Here is a 17,778-nt window from a genome sequence, read left to right on the forward strand (position 1 = left end):
AAAGGGTAACGGTTTCGTACGGTTACCTTATTGAGTTCTCGATAGTCAACACAGGGTCTCAGGGTCCCATCCTTCTTCTTTACAAAAAAGATAGGTGCCCCTGCTGGTGAGGAAGAAGGAAGTATGAAGCCTTTGGCCAGATTTTCATCAATATACTCTTTTAAGGCTTGAAGCTCAGGTGCCGCCAAAGGGTATACTTTACCAAAAGGAATGGCTGCCCTGGGAAGAAGCTCAATGGGACAGTCATAATGCCTGTGTGGAGGAAGCTGATCTGCATTCTTCTTGTCACAGATGTCAGAGAACTCTTTATAAGCTGGAGGTAAAGAAAATACCTGTACATGTGGTTCCTTAGCCGTGGACTCAGGGACAGCTTCTGTTAACGCTTAGTTGCTCCTTGTTGGGAAGATAATCTCCTTGGTCTCCCAGTTGATAATTGGGTTCTGAGAACGCAACCAAGGAATGCCTAAAATCACAGGAAAATGAGGAGAAGAAATTAGCAAGAAAGAAAGTTGCTCCTGATGATTAGGCTCCAACAAAATTTCAAGGGGTATGGTCTCCTGATCCACAGGCCCAGAGATTTAAGGTGACCCATCCACTGTTTCCATGGTAATTGGAGAGGCTCTTTGCTGAATTTTAATACCATGTTCCTTGGCAAATGCGATATCCATGAAATTGCCACCTGCACCAGAGTCAATCATAGCTGAACTGGAAATCCACTGTCCTGAACACAGGATCTTAATAGGGAGAGAACAGTGAGAGTTCTTTTCCTTCAGCTCCTTGTGGGGTGAAGTCATAGAAAGTGAATGGAATACAGCGTTTAAAGGCAGGCTACATTCAGAGATGTCAGATTCATCATCACAGTTGTCATACTCCCCTATTGCTGCTAGCACCCTGTTAGGCCATCTAGGACACTTAGGACAATTGATCAAGAAGTGGTCAGACTGGCCGCAGTAGAAACAGACTTTCACACAGGTGATGCTCCCGGCGCTCATTGATCTCGCGTCTCTGAACGGAATCAATTTGCATGGGCACCTCCTCCACCTCCAGAGAGGTTTTACCTGCAGGCTCTTTGGAAGGAAGGGAAAAGTTAGAAACACAGTTATATGCAGCAAATTTCTCCTGCCTACGCTCAGTAAGGCGAATGTCTATGCGCACACAATGCTGTATAAATGTCTCTAGCTCTTGTGGTGACTCAGAGCGGGCTAGTTCATCTTTTACAATACTAGACAGACCCCTTTTAAAAATAGGCAATTGTGCATAACTGTCCCAATTGGTATCTAACGCTAATCTCCTGAATTCAGTAGCATACTCAATAACAGAACGTTTTGCCTGGCGTAAAGACAACATTGCAGATTCAGCGGTTGCACGGCGATTAGGGTCATCAAACATTAATGCCATAGCGGCCAAGAAATCATCCAAGTCATTTAACCGTGGGTCACGAGACTCAATCATCGGATTTGCCCAGGCGAGCGCTTGTGAGGTCAGTAGCATTATTACACACAATACTTTGGATCTATCAGTAGGAAAACGGTCAGCATGCACATCAAAATATAGCATACATTGATTCACAAAGCCATGAAATTTGTCGCGATCACCATTAAATCTGAATGGGGGCAACTTAGGTGGGCCAGCTGGTGGCGGTTGCCCAGAGGGTAAAGTCACTTGTGCAGCTATTTGCGTGCTTATGTCCCGAAAAGCCCGTCCATACTGGGACTCTATGCCAGCAAGTTTGTTTTCCTGGGCTGCCATGCGGTTGCTCAAGTCCTGCAAAGTTTGTCCATTTTGTCCAAACACTTGTTGATTGTGTTCAAAGCTTCCAAACTTCTTTTGCAGACCTTCCACATCTTTCTGCAGTGATCTAATTATGGAAAACACCTGCTCTAATTTGCTTTCTGCAGTCATTGTTCCAGCAGTCTCCTTTTTTATTTTTTTAGGCTAGAGTATCCTGTAGTAATTATAGTGGATAACTCAGGAGACTCTTTGCATGGAACAAGACTACTATAGGACACAGTTTTATAAGTGGTAAAGTCTATATTATCACACGGTGATTCAAACAGGTGCAGAGAGAAACTCAAGTCCACAACACTTGGTGCAAATAATAAACGCAGCTTAGCAGTCTATAGGAAACTTCAGCGGAAAATGCAATCAAGCAGAAAGTCTATGAAGCACAGTTATTCTTGAGGATACTTGACACGAATAAATCCTTGTTTTAGTCCAGGCACAGGTAGATATGCTTATTAGGCAGTTCAAATCATATCTTAGCTCAACCAGGGAGGCCTGGTTAATAGTCTCAGGTTATTGCAAAGCAGCAACAGCTTACATGACCAGTAAATGCAGATGGAAGTAAACACGAACAGCAGATGAAGGAGGATTACTGGAAACTTGTGTATGCAGCAGGGACTCAGAGCAGAGTTGCAGGATCACCACACAGGTTCACAGGAGCAGGTGTATAGCCAGGGAGTAATCAGAGGTCAGGAGCTGGATGCAAGGCAGAATACTCTAGCACAGACTGAAGGCTGGGGTGGAGTTTTATAGCAGGAGACACAGTGCACATGAGACCAAAGACGCCATATTGGAAAAGGGCAGTAATGCACAAAAGGTAAAAAATGTTCAGAGTCCTGACATTGTCTGTCAAAATCCCAAAAGCGCACTCCACCATTCTCCATGCACGTGTGAGGCGGTAGTTAAAAATTCTTTTAGTTTGGGTTAAAACACGGCTGGAGTAGGGTTTCAGAAGATGTTCTGACAGTTGGAAGGCTTCATCCCCAGCACAAACAAAAAACATCGGTGGCCCAGAGGTTTGAGGCAGTGGTCTTGGGGGGGGGGGGGGAATTGAAAGGTGTTTCCATACAAATGACGCCCCATTGCAGACAGTTCGAAAACTTGGGAATCATTTGAGCTGCCATACCCTCCAATATCCACCGCTACAAATTTGTACTCCGCATCTGCGATGGCCATCAGCACAATGGAAAAGTACTTTTTATAGTTAAAATATTCTGATCTAACTTTCTTCATCATAATAAGCTTAAAAATGCAATAAATTGTTACCTCAGAGTAGGCCACCTTCATAGAGAACTGACAATATTTGAGAAACTTCTAGTTCATAAAAACCCACCTAGGGGAACACTGACCAAAATATACCAGGCAATTGTGATTAACAAAACCCCACTCAAACGAGCTTATATACACAATTGGGAAAAAGACCTTGGTTGTTGTGATCTTAATGGTAAGGATCTCAGGGTCTTCAGCAAAGTCTGCAAACATAAAAAACTAGCTCCTAGGGAGGTTGTAACTGAGCTGACCACATACCTGATCCTAGCCCACAACTAATAGCAGCCGGGGAACGTACCTACGTTGGTTCTAGACGTCTCGCGCCAGCCGGAGATCTAACTAACCCTTTCAGAGAAAATATAGACCTCACTTGCCTCAAGAGAAAGGTACCCCAAAGTAGATACAGGCCCCCAACAAATAATAACGGTGAGGTAAGAGGAAAGGACAAACGTAAGTATGAACTAGATTCAGCAAAGAGAGGCCCACTAAATAATAGCAGAAACATAGAAAGCGGACTTATGTGGTCAGCAAAAAACCCTGCAAAAATATCCACGCTGAATATCCAAGAACCCCCGCACCGACTAGACGGTGTGGGGGGAGAATATTAGCCCCCTTAGAGCTTCCAGCAAAATCAGGAATCACATTATGAACGAGCTGGACAAAAAACAGAACTATACAAATAAACAAAAAACTAGAAAGCAGGACTTAGCTTATGTTGCAAAAATCAGGACCAGTAGACAGGAGCAACCAGACAAGGACTGATTACATTGATGCCAGGCCATGGACTAAGAATCCAGGAAGTTTAAATAGGAACACCCAGGGTCTTAACGAACCAGGTGACTACCAACCTGGGGAAAGAATATCCAAGAGCCATACCACTAGTGACCACAAGAGGGAGCCAAAAAGTATAGTTCATAACACTTGGTATTGAATTACAAGACTGGGAGGTAGATCAAATTTACAAAAACTCGCATGGCCCATCGAGCTGTATAAGAGTACAGGAAAATTCGTATAAAATTGTCACTAGATGGTACACAACCCCGACTCTATCCCACCTATGGTATCCTAATTCCTCATCAACCTGTTGGAGGTGTTCTAAAGATAATGGTACTTTTTTGCATATGTGGTGGTCTTGTGAAATATTACAAACCTTTTGAAAGGAAGAATTAAAACATATAACTAAAATATGCAATTTACTACACCCACCTTCCCTGACACTCATTTTCTTAAATTGGAAGGGAGACAACTCAAAATCTAAAAATAAATCTCTATTGGCATTCTGTCAGCAGCGAAACTTCTTGTCCCAGTCCACTGGTTGACTAAAAACTGCCCGAGCCTTTCGGACTGGGTTAAAAAAGTAGACCAGTTGTACTATGTAGAGGAAATCTCCGCATTTACTCATTTTTCACAAGAGAAATTCTTCACAAAATGGGCTCTCTGGAAATCTTTCAGATCTAGTAATGAATATTTGGCTCTCATTAACAATTAAGAGACTCTTTATATTTATGGATTTCCTCCTAATTCTAAAGTAAACACTCCGATGTACCCCTTCTAACTTCCTCCTATCTACTTTATGATAAACCGGTTCCTCTCCGTCTGGAGAAGTTAACCCCAATCCCGCTGTCCCCTTTCTTCTTCTTCTCTCTATATTATGTTATATTGTTTGTTGATTGAATGTTGTATTGGTGAGTAGCCGATCCCCGCTTCGGGTCTGGTCTTCGGGAAGATATAAGACGTTGAGACCGAACCTTATTGAATGACGTATCCTACTGCAATTTTATTATTATTACTTGATAATAATGGAGTAGCCTTCCCGAGGCTTTGATGAATGACTTACTGTTACATTTTTATGAATGACTTACTGTTACATTTTCAAAACCACTTGTTAATTACTACTTGTCTGTTATTTGTGTAAAATTTACTAAAAAGAGATTTAAAACAAATAAAATATTCTGATCCCGAACTAGCCGGTTTAACTATACGGATATGTTTCCCGTCCATCGCACCCAAGCAATTGGGAAACTGACACACTTGCTGGAATTTCTTGGCTACTTCCAACCAAATCTCCATTGTGGGATGTGGTATAAATTCATCGTGCAAGGAGTCCCACAGTGCACGGCAAGTGTGCTTTACAATTCCGGAGATGGTGGAAATTTCCAGTCTGAACTGGAAATGTAGTGATGAAAGGGATCCTCCAGTAGCAAGGAATCTGTGAACAAAAGCAAGGCAGAATTTACTACAAAATTAAATTACAATCTATTAAAGTGTACTACAGGAGTACATACAATAAAAATGGCTTACCGAAGAGTGACCATCCGACGCTCGGTGTTGTGATCCTAGTGGTAGAGGATCTCAAAAGTACAAACTAAGTCTGCTAACACAAAAACTAGCTCATAGGGAGGTGGTAACTAGGCTGACCGAATATCTGATCCTAGCACACAACTAACAGTAGCCAGGGAACGTACCTACGTTGATTCTAGACGTCTCGCACCAGCCGGAGAACTAACTAACCCTTTCAGAGAAAATAAGACCTCACTTGCCTCCAGAGAAGGGACCCCAAAGATGAAATACAAGCCCCCAACAAATAATAACGGTGAGGTAAGAAGAAAAGACAAACGTAAGTATGAACTAGATTTAGCAAAGTGAGGCCCACTAAATAATAGCAGAAAATAGAAAGAGAACTTATTCGGTCAGCAAAAAACCCTATCAAAATATCCACGCTGAATATCCAAGAACCCCCGCACCGACTAACGGTGCAGGGGGAGAATATCAGCCCCCTAGAGCATCCAGCAAAAATCAGAATCACATTGTAACTAGCTGGAACAAAATATCAGAAATGCGGATAAACAAAAATAAGAAAGCAGGACTTAGCTTATCTTGCAAAAAGCAGGAGACAGGAGCCAAAAGACTAGACTGGTAACATCGATTCCAGGCACCATACTGAGTTTCCAGGAAGTCTAAATAGGAACACCCAGGCCAAATGACCCAGGTGGGTAAAAACCTGGAGACAGACAATCCAAGTGTCTTACCGCTAGAGAACACAAGAGGGAGCCAAGAAATACAATTCACAACAGTACCCCCCCTTTAAGGAGGGGACACCGAACCCTCACCACGACCACCAGGACGATCAGGATGAGCCGCGTGAAAAGCACGAACCAAATCGGCCGCATGAATATCAGAGGCGACCACCCAGGAATTATCCTCCTGACCATAGCCCTTCCATTTGACCAGATACTGAAGCCTCCGTCTAGAGAGACGAGAATCTAAGATCTTCTCCACCACGTACTCCAACTCGCCCTCAACCAAGACCGGAGCAGGAGGGTCAACCGCAGGAACCACAGGCACAACATACCGCCGCAACAAAGACCTATGGAACACATTGTGAATGGCAAATGACACCGGAAGATCCAAACGAAAATAAACTGGATTAAGGATTTCCAAAATTCTATACGGACCAATAAAGCGAGGCTTAAACTTAGGAGAGGAAACCTTAAGAGGGACATACCGAGAAGACAACCAAACCAAATCCCAAACACGAAGTCGGGGACCCACACCGCGGCGGCGGTTGGCAAAACGCTGAGCCTTCTCCTGTGACAATTTCAAGTTGTCCACCACATGACTCCAAATCCACTGCAATCTATCCACCACGGAATCCACCCCAGGACAGTCAGAAGATTCAACATGCCCCGAGGAGAAACGAGGATGAAAACCAGAATTGCAAAAAAATGGCGAAACCAAAGTAGCGGAACTAGCCCGATTATTGAGGGCAAACTCAGCCAATGGCAAAAAGGTCACCCAATCATCCTGATCCGCAGAAACAAAACATCTCAAGTAAGCCTCCAGCGTCTGATTAGTTCGCTCCGTTTGGCCATTAGTCTGAGGATGAAAGGCAGATGAGAATGATAAATCAATGCCCATCTTAGCACAAAAAGATCGCCAGAACCTGGACACAAACTGGGACCCTCTGTCAGACACGATATTCTCAGGAATGCCATGCAAACGAACCACGTTCTGAAAGAATAAAGGAACCAGATCGGAAGAGGAAGGCAACTTAGGCAAGGGCACCAAATGGACCATCTTGGAAAAGCGATCACACACCACCCAGATGACAGACATACCTTGAGAAACCGGAAGATCTGAAATGAAATCCATGGAAATGTGTGTCCAGGGCCTCTTCGGGACTGGCAAGGGCAAAAGCAACCTGCTGGCACGAGAACAGCAAGGCTTAGCCCGAGCACAAATCCCACAGGACTGCACAAAAGAACGCACATCCCGCGACAAGGAAGGCCACCAAAAGGACCTAGCCACCAAATCTCTGGTACCAAAAATCCCAGGATGCCCTGCCAACACCGAGGAATGAACCTCAGAGATAGCTCTGCTGGTCCATTTATCAGGAACAAACAGTCTATCAGGTGGGCAAGAGTCAGGTCTACCAGCCTGAAATCTCTGCAACACACGTCGCAAATCAGGAGAAATGGCCGACAAAATTACTCCCTCTTTAAGAATACCAGCTGGCTCTGAGACTCCCGGAGAGTCAGGCACAAAACTCCTAGAAAGAGCATCTGCCTTCACATTCTTCGAACCAGGCAGGTATGAAACCACAAAGTCAAAACGGGAGAAAAACAACGACCAACGAGCCTGTCTAGGATTCAGGCGCTTAGCAGACTCGAGATACATCAAATTCTTGTGATCAGTCAAGACCACCACACGATGCCTAGCTCCCTCGAGCCAATGACGCCACTCCTCAAATGCCCACTTCATGGCCAACAACTCCCGATTACCCACATCATAGTTCCGCTCCGCAGGCGAAAACTTCCTAGAAAAAAAAGCACAAGGTCTCATCACAGAACAACCAGAGCCTTTCTGCGACAAAACAGCCCCTGCACCGATCTCAGAAGCGTCTACTTCAACCTGAAAGGGAAGTGAAACATCAGGCTGGCACAAAACAGGCGCCGAAGTAAACCGGCGCTTCAGCTCCCGGAAAGCCTCTACGGCTGCCGGAGCCCAATTAGTCACATCGGAACCTTTCTTAGTCATATCCGTCAAAGGTTTCACAACGCTAGAGAAATTAGCAATAAAACGACGGTAGAAATTAGCAAAACCCAAGAATTTCTGAAGACTCTTAATGGACGTGGGTTGGGTCCAATCATGAATAGCTTGGACCTTGACCATCTCCACTGTAGACGGGGAGAAAATGAAACCCAGAAAGGAAACCTTCTGCACTCCAAAGAGACACTTTGAGCCCTTCACGAACAAAGCATTATCACGCAAAACCTGAAACACCATCCTGACTTGCTTTACATGAGAATCCCAATCATCAGAAAAAACCAGAATATCATCCAGATAAACAATCATAAATTTATCTAGATACTTCCGGAAGATGTCATGCATAAAAGACTGAAACACAGAAGGGGCACTAGAGAGCCCAAAAGGCATCACCAAGTACTCAAAATGACCTTCGGGCGTATTGAACGCAGTTTTCCATTCATTTCCCTGCTTAATGCGCACAAGGTTGTTCGCACCACGAAGATCTATCTTGGTGAACCACTTAGCACCCTTAATCCGAGCAAACAAGTCCGACAACAGTGGCAAAGGATACTGAAATTTGACTGTGATTTTATTCAGAAGTCGATAGTCTATACAAGGTCTCAAAGACCCGTCCTTTTTGGCTACAAAAAAAAATCCCGCACCAAGAGGGGAAGAGGATGGACGAATATGTCCCTTCTCTAAAGACTCCTTTATATAAGAACGCATTGCAGCATGTTCAGGTACAGATAAATTAAATAAACGTCCCTTAGGAAATTTACTACCAGGAATCAAATCTATAGCGCAGTCACAGTCCCTATGCGGAGGAAGGGCACTGGACCTGGACTCACTAAATACATCCTGATAGTCCAACAAATACTCCGGAACTTCAGAAGGAGTAGAAGAAGCAATAGACACCGACGGGGAATCGCAATGAATTCCCTGACAACCCCAACTTGACACAGACATTGCCTTCCAGTCTAAGACTGGATTATGGGTCTGTAACCATGGCAGACCTAAAACGACCAAATCATGCATTTTATGCAGAACAAGAAAACGAATCACCTCCCGATGTTCAGGAGTCATGCACATGGTCACTTGTGTCCAATACTGCGGCTTATTCTCCGCCAATGGCGTAGCATCAATTCCTCTAAGAGGAATGGAATTTTTTAAAGGCTCCAGGACAAAACCACAGCGCCTGGCAAACGACAAGTCCATAAGGCTCAGGGCAGCACCTGAATCCACAAGCGCCATAGCAGGGTAGGAAGACAATGAGCAAATTAGAGTCACAGACAAAATAAACTTAGGATTTAAATTACCAATGGTGACAGGACTAATCATCTTTGTTAGGCGTTTAGAGCATGCCGAGATAATGTGTAGAATCACCACAGTAAAAACATAACCCATTCTGACGTCTATGATTTCTTCGTTCAGCTCTAGTCTGAATTCTATCACATAACATTGAGTCAGGTGCCTGTTCAGACAACACTGCCAGAGGATTAGCAGATTTGCGCTCCCGCAAACGCCGATCTATCTGAATGGCCAAAGCCATAGAATCACTCAGACTTGTAGGAATGGTAAAACCCACCATCACATTCTTAATGGCTTCAGAAAGGCCATTTCTGAAAATTGCGGCCAGAGCACACTCATTCCACTGAGTGAGCACGGACCATTTCCGAAATTTTTGGCAATACACTTCAGCCTCATCCTGGCCCTGAGAGATAGCCAGCAACGCTTTCTCTGCCTGAATTTCAAGATTGGGCTCCTCATAAAGTAAACCGAGCGCCAGAAAAAACGCATCAATGTTTGCCAATGCCGGATCTCCTGGCGCCAATGCAAAAGCCCAATCCTGAGGGTCGCCGCGCAAGAAAGAGATAACAATTTTAACTTGCTGAGCTGAGTCTCCAGATGAACGCGGTCTCAAAGATAGAAACAATTTACAATTATTCCTGAAATTCCCAAATTTAAATCGATCACCAGAGAAAAGTTCAGGAATAGGTATCTTAGGCTCTGACATAGGACTGCTAGTAACGAAATCCTGAATGCCCTGCACTCTTGCAGCAAGCTGATCCACACTAGTAATCAGAGTCTGAACATTCATGTCTGCGGCAGAGCTTCAAGCCACTCAGAGAAAAAGGGGAAGAAGAAAAAAAAACAAAAAAAACTCAGAACTTCTTTTCTTTTAATCCCGCTTCAGCAATGCATTAATGGCCTGGAATTCTGTTGTGATCCTAGTGGTAGAGGATCTCAAAAGTACAAACTAAGTCTGCTAACACAAAAACTAGCTCATAGGGAGGTGGTAACTAGGCTGACCGAATATCTGATCCTAGCACACAACTAACAGTAGCCAGGGAACGTACCTACGTTGATTCTAGACGTCTCGCACCAGCCGGAGAACTAACTAACCCTTTCAGAGAAAATAAGACCTCACTTGCCTCCAGAGAAGGGACCCCAAAGATGAAATACAAGCCCCCAACAAATAATAACGGTGAGGTAAGAAGAAAAGACAAACGTAAGTATGAACTAGATTTAGCAAAGTGAGGCCCACTAAATAATAGCAGAAAATAGAAAGAGAACTTATTCGGTCAGCAAAAAACCCTATCAAAATATCCACGCTGAATATCCAAGAACCCCCGCACCGACTAACGGTGCAGGGGGAGAATATCAGCCCCCTAGAGCATCCAGCAAAAATCAGAATCACATTGTAACTAGCTGGAACAAAATATCAGAAATGCGGATAAACAAAAATAAGAAAGCAGGACTTAGCTTATCTTGCAAAAAGCAGGAGACAGGAGCCAAAAGACTAGACTGGTAACATCAATTCCAGGCACCATACTGAGTTTCCAGGAAGTCTAAATAGGAACACCCAGGCCAAACGACCCAGGTGGGTAAAAACCTGGAGACAGACAATCCAAGTGTCATACCGCTAGAGAACACAAGAGGGAGCCAAGAAATACAATTCACAACAGCTCGGCCGGTGAAAAAGAGAATTGGCAATACATATCACTCCTTCGGATGAGATGTTCAATTTGGTCCACCAATAGATCAAAGTTCTCCGCTTTCATCCGCACATATTAGAAAAATTTCTCTGGGTCTCTTCGTAGCTCCATGTGCAGTGTAGAAAACACCCCACGTGTCATTCTCTGTGTGGTGATGGGGTGGATCCACAAACTGCGTCGGCGCAGACACATGATTCGTTGTCTCTCTCGCTCCTTCTCCAGAACAATTGCTTTCAAGCGATTCGCCTCCACAATGAAATCCACGTTGTTCTGCAGAATCTTCACAATAACGATATCCATCTTTCTCTCCAAACACTTGCTCCTCTCCAACCTGTGACTGATGGGCTGTAGGAAGACTGTATATATAGTTTTGAGGGGGCCAATCACATTTTGGAGCCTCCCAGGGGCGTTCTTAAAAACCGGATCTGTCAAAAACCGGATGGAAAAACAGACAAACCGGATGCCAACCGGATGGGACTGATCCGGTTTTCTGCCGGATCCAGACATCGGATCCGGCAGAAGAATGGATCCGTCCCATCCGGTTTTCACAAATTACGCCGGATCCGGCACTGCGGCGCAACGCCGGATTCGGCATGGCGCGAAAAAACTGATGTGTGAAACTAGCCTTAGAGAACTTGTAGGGCAGCACGGTGGCTCAGTGGATAGCACTGCAGCCCTGCAGCGCTGGAGTCCTGGGTTCTAATTCCACCTTGGACAACATCTGCATGGAATTTGTATGTTCTCCCCGTGTTTGCGTGGGTTTCCTCTGGGCACTCCTGTTTCCTCCCACATTCCAAAGACATACTGATAGGGAATTTAGATTGTGAGCTCCATTAGGGACAGTGATGATAATATGTGCAAAACTGTAAAGCGCTGCGGATTATGTTAGCGCTATATAAAAATAAAGATTATTATATTTTATATATATAGACACCCCAAGAATATTACCATTTAGAAATATGGTCAGTAGTATATAGGTCCTGGAATACTATCTTTTGCATCGCAGACAGAGCTAGATATAAATAAAAAGGTTTCTATAATGAAGCATGACTTTAAAATTAAAATCATGCCCAGGATCCTAATACGGTTCTAAACAATAGCCAAAAAAGAGCACTACAAGGCTAAATGTTAAACACTAAAGCTAGTAAAGTGCACAAAATGACATGTGTTATGGTTACCCCAATGACCATGGGAAAAAAATACAAAACGGACTAGCTCTCGGGTGATGGAAACTAAGGTCGACCGTGACCTGAACCTGACCCAACACTTACAGTAGCCGGGGGATGTACCTACGATGCCCTAGACACCACGCGCCAGCCGGAGATCTAACTACCCCTATAAGAGGAATATACAGGCCTGCCTTACCTCCAGTGAGGAACCCCAAAAGATGATAGTAGGCCCCCACAGATATTGACGGTGAGTTCAGAGGAAATGACATACGTAGGATGAACAGCAGATTTAGCACAGTGAGGTCCGCTTACTAGATAGCAGAAGGACAGGAAAGAGTTACTTCACGGTCGACCTAAAAATCACTATTCAAAAACACCATCCAGAAATTACTTTAAACTCCAGTGACAACTCATGCCACTGGAGTAGTAATTTTCTGTCCACAAGAGCTTCCAGCACTGAAGAGTCACATTGCAGATAGCTGGACAAAAATAGCAAAACAAGAAACAAAATTCAACTTAGCTGAACTGGGACTTGAGGCAGGTGAATGCAACAGAATGCTACTAGCACATTGTTGGCCGGCATGTGACTAACAGCCAAGCAGCCTTAAATAGGAAACTCCCCTAGAGGGTGGCGACAGGTAATCAGAGATGGAGGAAGGCACATAAGAGACACTACCATAACAGACCACCGGGGGAGCCCACAAACCGAATTCACAACAGTACCCCCCCCTTAAGGAGGGGGCACCGAACCCTCACCAGAACCACCAGGGCGACCCGGATGAGCACTATGAAATGCACGAACCAAATCGGGAGCATGAACATCGGATGCTGTCACCCAAGAATTATCCTCCTGGCCATAACCTTTCCACTTAACCAGATACTGAAGTTTCCGTCTGGAAACACGGGAGTCCAAGATCTTTTCCACCACATACTCCAATTCACCCTCAACCAACACAGGAGCAGGTGGATCAGCAGAAGGAACAACCGGTACCTCATACCTCCGCAATAATGACCGATGGAAAACATTATGGATATTAAAAGATGCTGGGAGGTCCAAACGAAAGGACACAGGATTAAGAACCTCCAGAATCCTATAAGGGCCGATAAACCGAGGCTTAAACTTAGGAGACGAGACCTTCATAGGAACAAATCGAGAAGACAGCCACACCAGGTCCCCAACACAAAGACGAGGACCAATACGCCGATGACGATTAGTGAACTGTTGAGTCTTCTCCTGGGACAACTTCAGATTGTCCACAACCTGTCCCCAAATCCGATGCATCCTATCAACCACAGCATCCACTCCAGGACAATCCGAAGACTCCAATTGACCGGACGAAAACCGAGGGTGAAACCCTGAATTACAAAAAAATGGAGAAACCAAAGTGGCAGAACTAGCCCGATTGTTAAGGGCAAACTCTGCCAATGGCAAAAAGTCAAGCCAATCATCCTGATCAGCGGACACAAAACACCTCAAGTAAGTCTCCAAGGTCTGATTAGTACGCTCAGTCTGGCCATTAGTCTGAGGATGGAATGCAGACGAAAAAGACAAATCGATACCCATCCTGGCACAGAACGTCCGCCAAAATCTAGACACAAACTGAGTACCCCTGTCAGACACTATATTCTCAGGAATACCATGCAAACGCACCACATTCTGAAAAAATAGAGGAACCAACTCAGAGGAGGAGGGCAATTTGGGTAAAGGTACCAAATGAACCATCTTGGAAAAACGGTCACAAATCACCCAGATGACAGACATCCTACGAGAAACCGGAAGGTCAGAAATAAAGTCCATAGAGATGTGCGTCCAAGGCCTCTTAGGAATAGGCAAGGGCAACAACAACCCACTGGCCCTAGAACAGCAGGGCTTGGCCCGAGCACAAACATCACAAGACTGCACAAACATGCGCACATCTCGAGACAAAGAAGGCCACCAGAAGGACCTAGACACCAAATCCCTGGTGCCAAAAATTCCAGGATGACCTGTCAACGCGGAAGAATGAACCTCCGAGATAACTCTACTGGTCCAATCATCAGGGACAAACAGTCTACCAGGCGGACAGCGATCAGGCCTATCCACCTGAAACTCCTGCAAAGAACGCCGCAGGTCTGGGGAGACAGCTGACAATATCACCCCATCCTTCAGGATGCCGGTAGGTTCGGAATCACCAGGCGAGTCAGGCTCAAAACTCCTAGAGAGGGCATCCGCCTTCACATTCTTGGACCCAGGCAGGTATGACACCACAAAGTTAAATCGGGAGAAAAACAACGACCAGCGCGCCTGTCTAGGATTCAGACGCCTGGCCGACTCAAGATAAATTAGATTCTTGTGGTCAGTGAGGACCACCACCTGGTGTCTAGCACCCTCAAGCCAATGACGCCACTCCTCAAACGCCCACTTCATGGCCAGAAGTTCCCGATTTCCCACATCATAATTTCGCTCAGCGGGCGAAAACCTTCGGGAGAAAAACGCACATGGTCTCATTACTGAGCAGTCAGGATCTTTCTGCGACAAAACTGCACCTGCTCCGATCTCCGAAGCATCCACCTCAACCTGGAACGGAAGTAACACATCAGGTTGGCGCAACACAGGAGCGGAAGAAAAGCGGCGCTTAAGCTCTTGAAAGGCCTCCACAGCCGCAGAGGACCAATTAGCAACATCAGCACCCTTTTTGGTCAAATCAGTCAAAGGTTTAGCAATGGCAGAAAAACCCGCTATAAATCGGCGATAGAAATTAGCAAAACCCAAGAACTTTTGCAGACTCTTCAAAGAAGTAGGTTGCATCCAATCACAAATAGCCTGGACCTTGACAGGGTCCATCTCCATAGATGAAGGGGAAAAAATATATCCCAAAAAGGAAATTCTCTGAACTCCAAAACTACACTTTGAGCCCTTTACAAAAAGAGAATTAGCTCGCAAAACCTGAAAAACTCTCCTGACCTGTTGAACGTGAGATTCCCAGTCCTCCGAAAAAACAAGAATATCATCCAAATACACAATCATAAACTTATCCAGATATTCACGGAAAATATCGTGCATAAAGGACTGAAAAACGGAAGGGGCATTTGCGAGACCGAAAGGCATTACCAAATACTCAAAATGGCCTTCAGGCGTATTAAATGCGGTCTTCCACTCATCCCCCTGCTTAATCCGCACCAAATTATACGCACCACGTAGATCGATCTTAGTGAACCACTTAGCCCCCTTTATGCGAGCAAACAGATCAGTCAGTAAAGGTAACGGGTACTGGTATTTAACTGTAATCTTATTCAAAAGTCGATAGTCGATACAAGGTCTCAATGAACCATCCTTTTTACCTACAAAGAAAAATCCTGCCCCTAGTGGAGACAACGAGGGGCGAATATGACCCTTTTCCAAGGATTCTCTGATATACTCCCGCATAGCAGTATGTTCAGGTACAGACAAATTAAACAAGCGACCCTTAGGAAACTTACTACCGGGGATCAATTCAATAGCGCAGTCACACTCTCTGTGAGGAGGGAGAGAATCAACTTTAGGCTCTTGAAAGACATCATAAAAATCTGACAGAAATGCTGGGATCTCAGAGGGAGTAGATGAAGAAATAGGAACCAAAGGTGCATCCCCATGAATGCCCCGACATCCCCAGCTCAACACAGACATAGATTTCCAGTCCAAGACGGGATTATGAATCTGTAACCATGGCAATCCAAGCACTAAGACATCATGTAGGTTATATAATACAAGGAAACGAATAATCTCCTGATGGTCTGGGGTAAGACGCATAGTCACTTGTGTCCAATATTGTGGTTTATTGCTAGCCAAAGGTGTAGAATCAATACCCTTCAGGGGAATAGAAACTTCCAACGGCTCCAAATCAAACCCACAACGCTTGGCAAAGGACCAATCCATGAGACTCAGAGCGGCGCCAGAATCCACATAAGCATTCACAGTCACAGATGATAAGGTACAAATCAATGTCACGGACAAAAGAAATTTTGACTGCAAGGTACCTGTAGAAAAAGATTTATCAACCTTTTTATCAACCTTATTTATACGTTTAGAGCATGCTGATATAACATGAGCTGGATCTCCACAGTAGAAGCACAATCCATTTTTGCGCCTGTAATTTTGACGTTCGCCTCTAGACAAAACACGATCGCATTGCATATGCTCTAATGCCTTTTCAGAGGTCACCGCCATATGGTGCACAGGTTTTTGCTCAGAAGATACCGCCATATGGTGCACAGATTTTTCCTCAGAAGACCCCGCCATATGGTGCACAGATTTGCGCTCCCGCAAACGCCGATCAATCTGGATAGCCAATTTCATGGCATCATTCAGACCTGTAGGCACAGGGAACCCCACCATGACATCCTTCACGGCATCAGAGAGACCTTCTCTGAAATTAGCTGCTAAAGCGCACTCATTCCATTTAGTAAGCACCGACCATTTACGGAATTTCTGGCAGTATATCTCAGCTTCATCTTGCCCTTGGGAAAGAGCTATCAAGGCTTTCTCAGCCAAAATCTCCAAATTAGGTTCTTCATAAAGCAACCCCAAAGCCTGAAAAAACGCATCTACATTTAACAACGCAGGATCCCCTGGCGATAATGCAAATGCCCAACTTTGTGGGTCGCCGCGCAGTAGAGAGATAACAATTTTAACTTGTTGAGTCTGATCACCAGCAGAGTGAGATCTCAGAGACAAAAACAATTTGCAATTTTCTCTGAAACTCAAAAACCGGGATCTGTCTCCGGTAAAGTATTCAGGCAGAGGAATCTTAGGTTCAGACATTGGAGCACGTATAACAAAATCTTGTAGGTTCTGTACTTTTGTCGCAAGGTTATTCAAACCTGCAACTAAACTCTGTGGATCCATGTTTCAAATGGGTGTAACCCAAGCATTCAGAGTTTAAGAGGAGAGGAGAAAAAAAAAAAAGGGCTGAAGACTGCAGTTTAAGCAAGGAATACAAATGATCAAACTAAGGTGCACTTTCAAACACAGAAAAAAAAAAACCTTTTCTTCTCCTTCCTACTTTAGTGCATATTTTAACACATAGATTTTTTATTGGCCGGCCAAACTGTTATGGTTACCCCAATGACCATGGGAAAAAAATACAAAACGGACTAGCTCTCGGGTGATGGAAACTAAGGTCGACCGTGACCTGAACCTGACCCAACACTTACAGTAGCCGGGGGATGTACCTACGATGCCCTAGACACCACGCGCCAGCCGGAGATCTAACTACCCCTATAAGAGGAATATACAGGCCTGCCTTACCTCCAGTGAGGAACCCCAAAAGATGATAGTAGGCCCCCACAGATATTGACGGTGAGTTCAGAGGAAATGACATACGTAGGATGAACAGCAGATTTAGCACAGTGAGGTCCGCTTACTAGATAGCAGAAGGACAGGAAAGAGTTACTTCACGGTCGACCTAAAAATCACTATTCAAAAACACCATCCAGAAATTACTTTAAACTCCAGTGACAACTCATGCCACTGGAGTAGTAATTTTCTGTCCACAAGAGCTTCCAGCACTGAAGAG

The sequence above is a fragment of the Ranitomeya variabilis genome, chromosome 6 (genome assembly GCF_051348905.1).
Source record: "Ranitomeya variabilis isolate aRanVar5 chromosome 6, aRanVar5.hap1, whole genome shotgun sequence".
NCBI lineage: Eukaryota > Metazoa > Chordata > Amphibia > Anura > Dendrobatidae > Ranitomeya > Ranitomeya variabilis.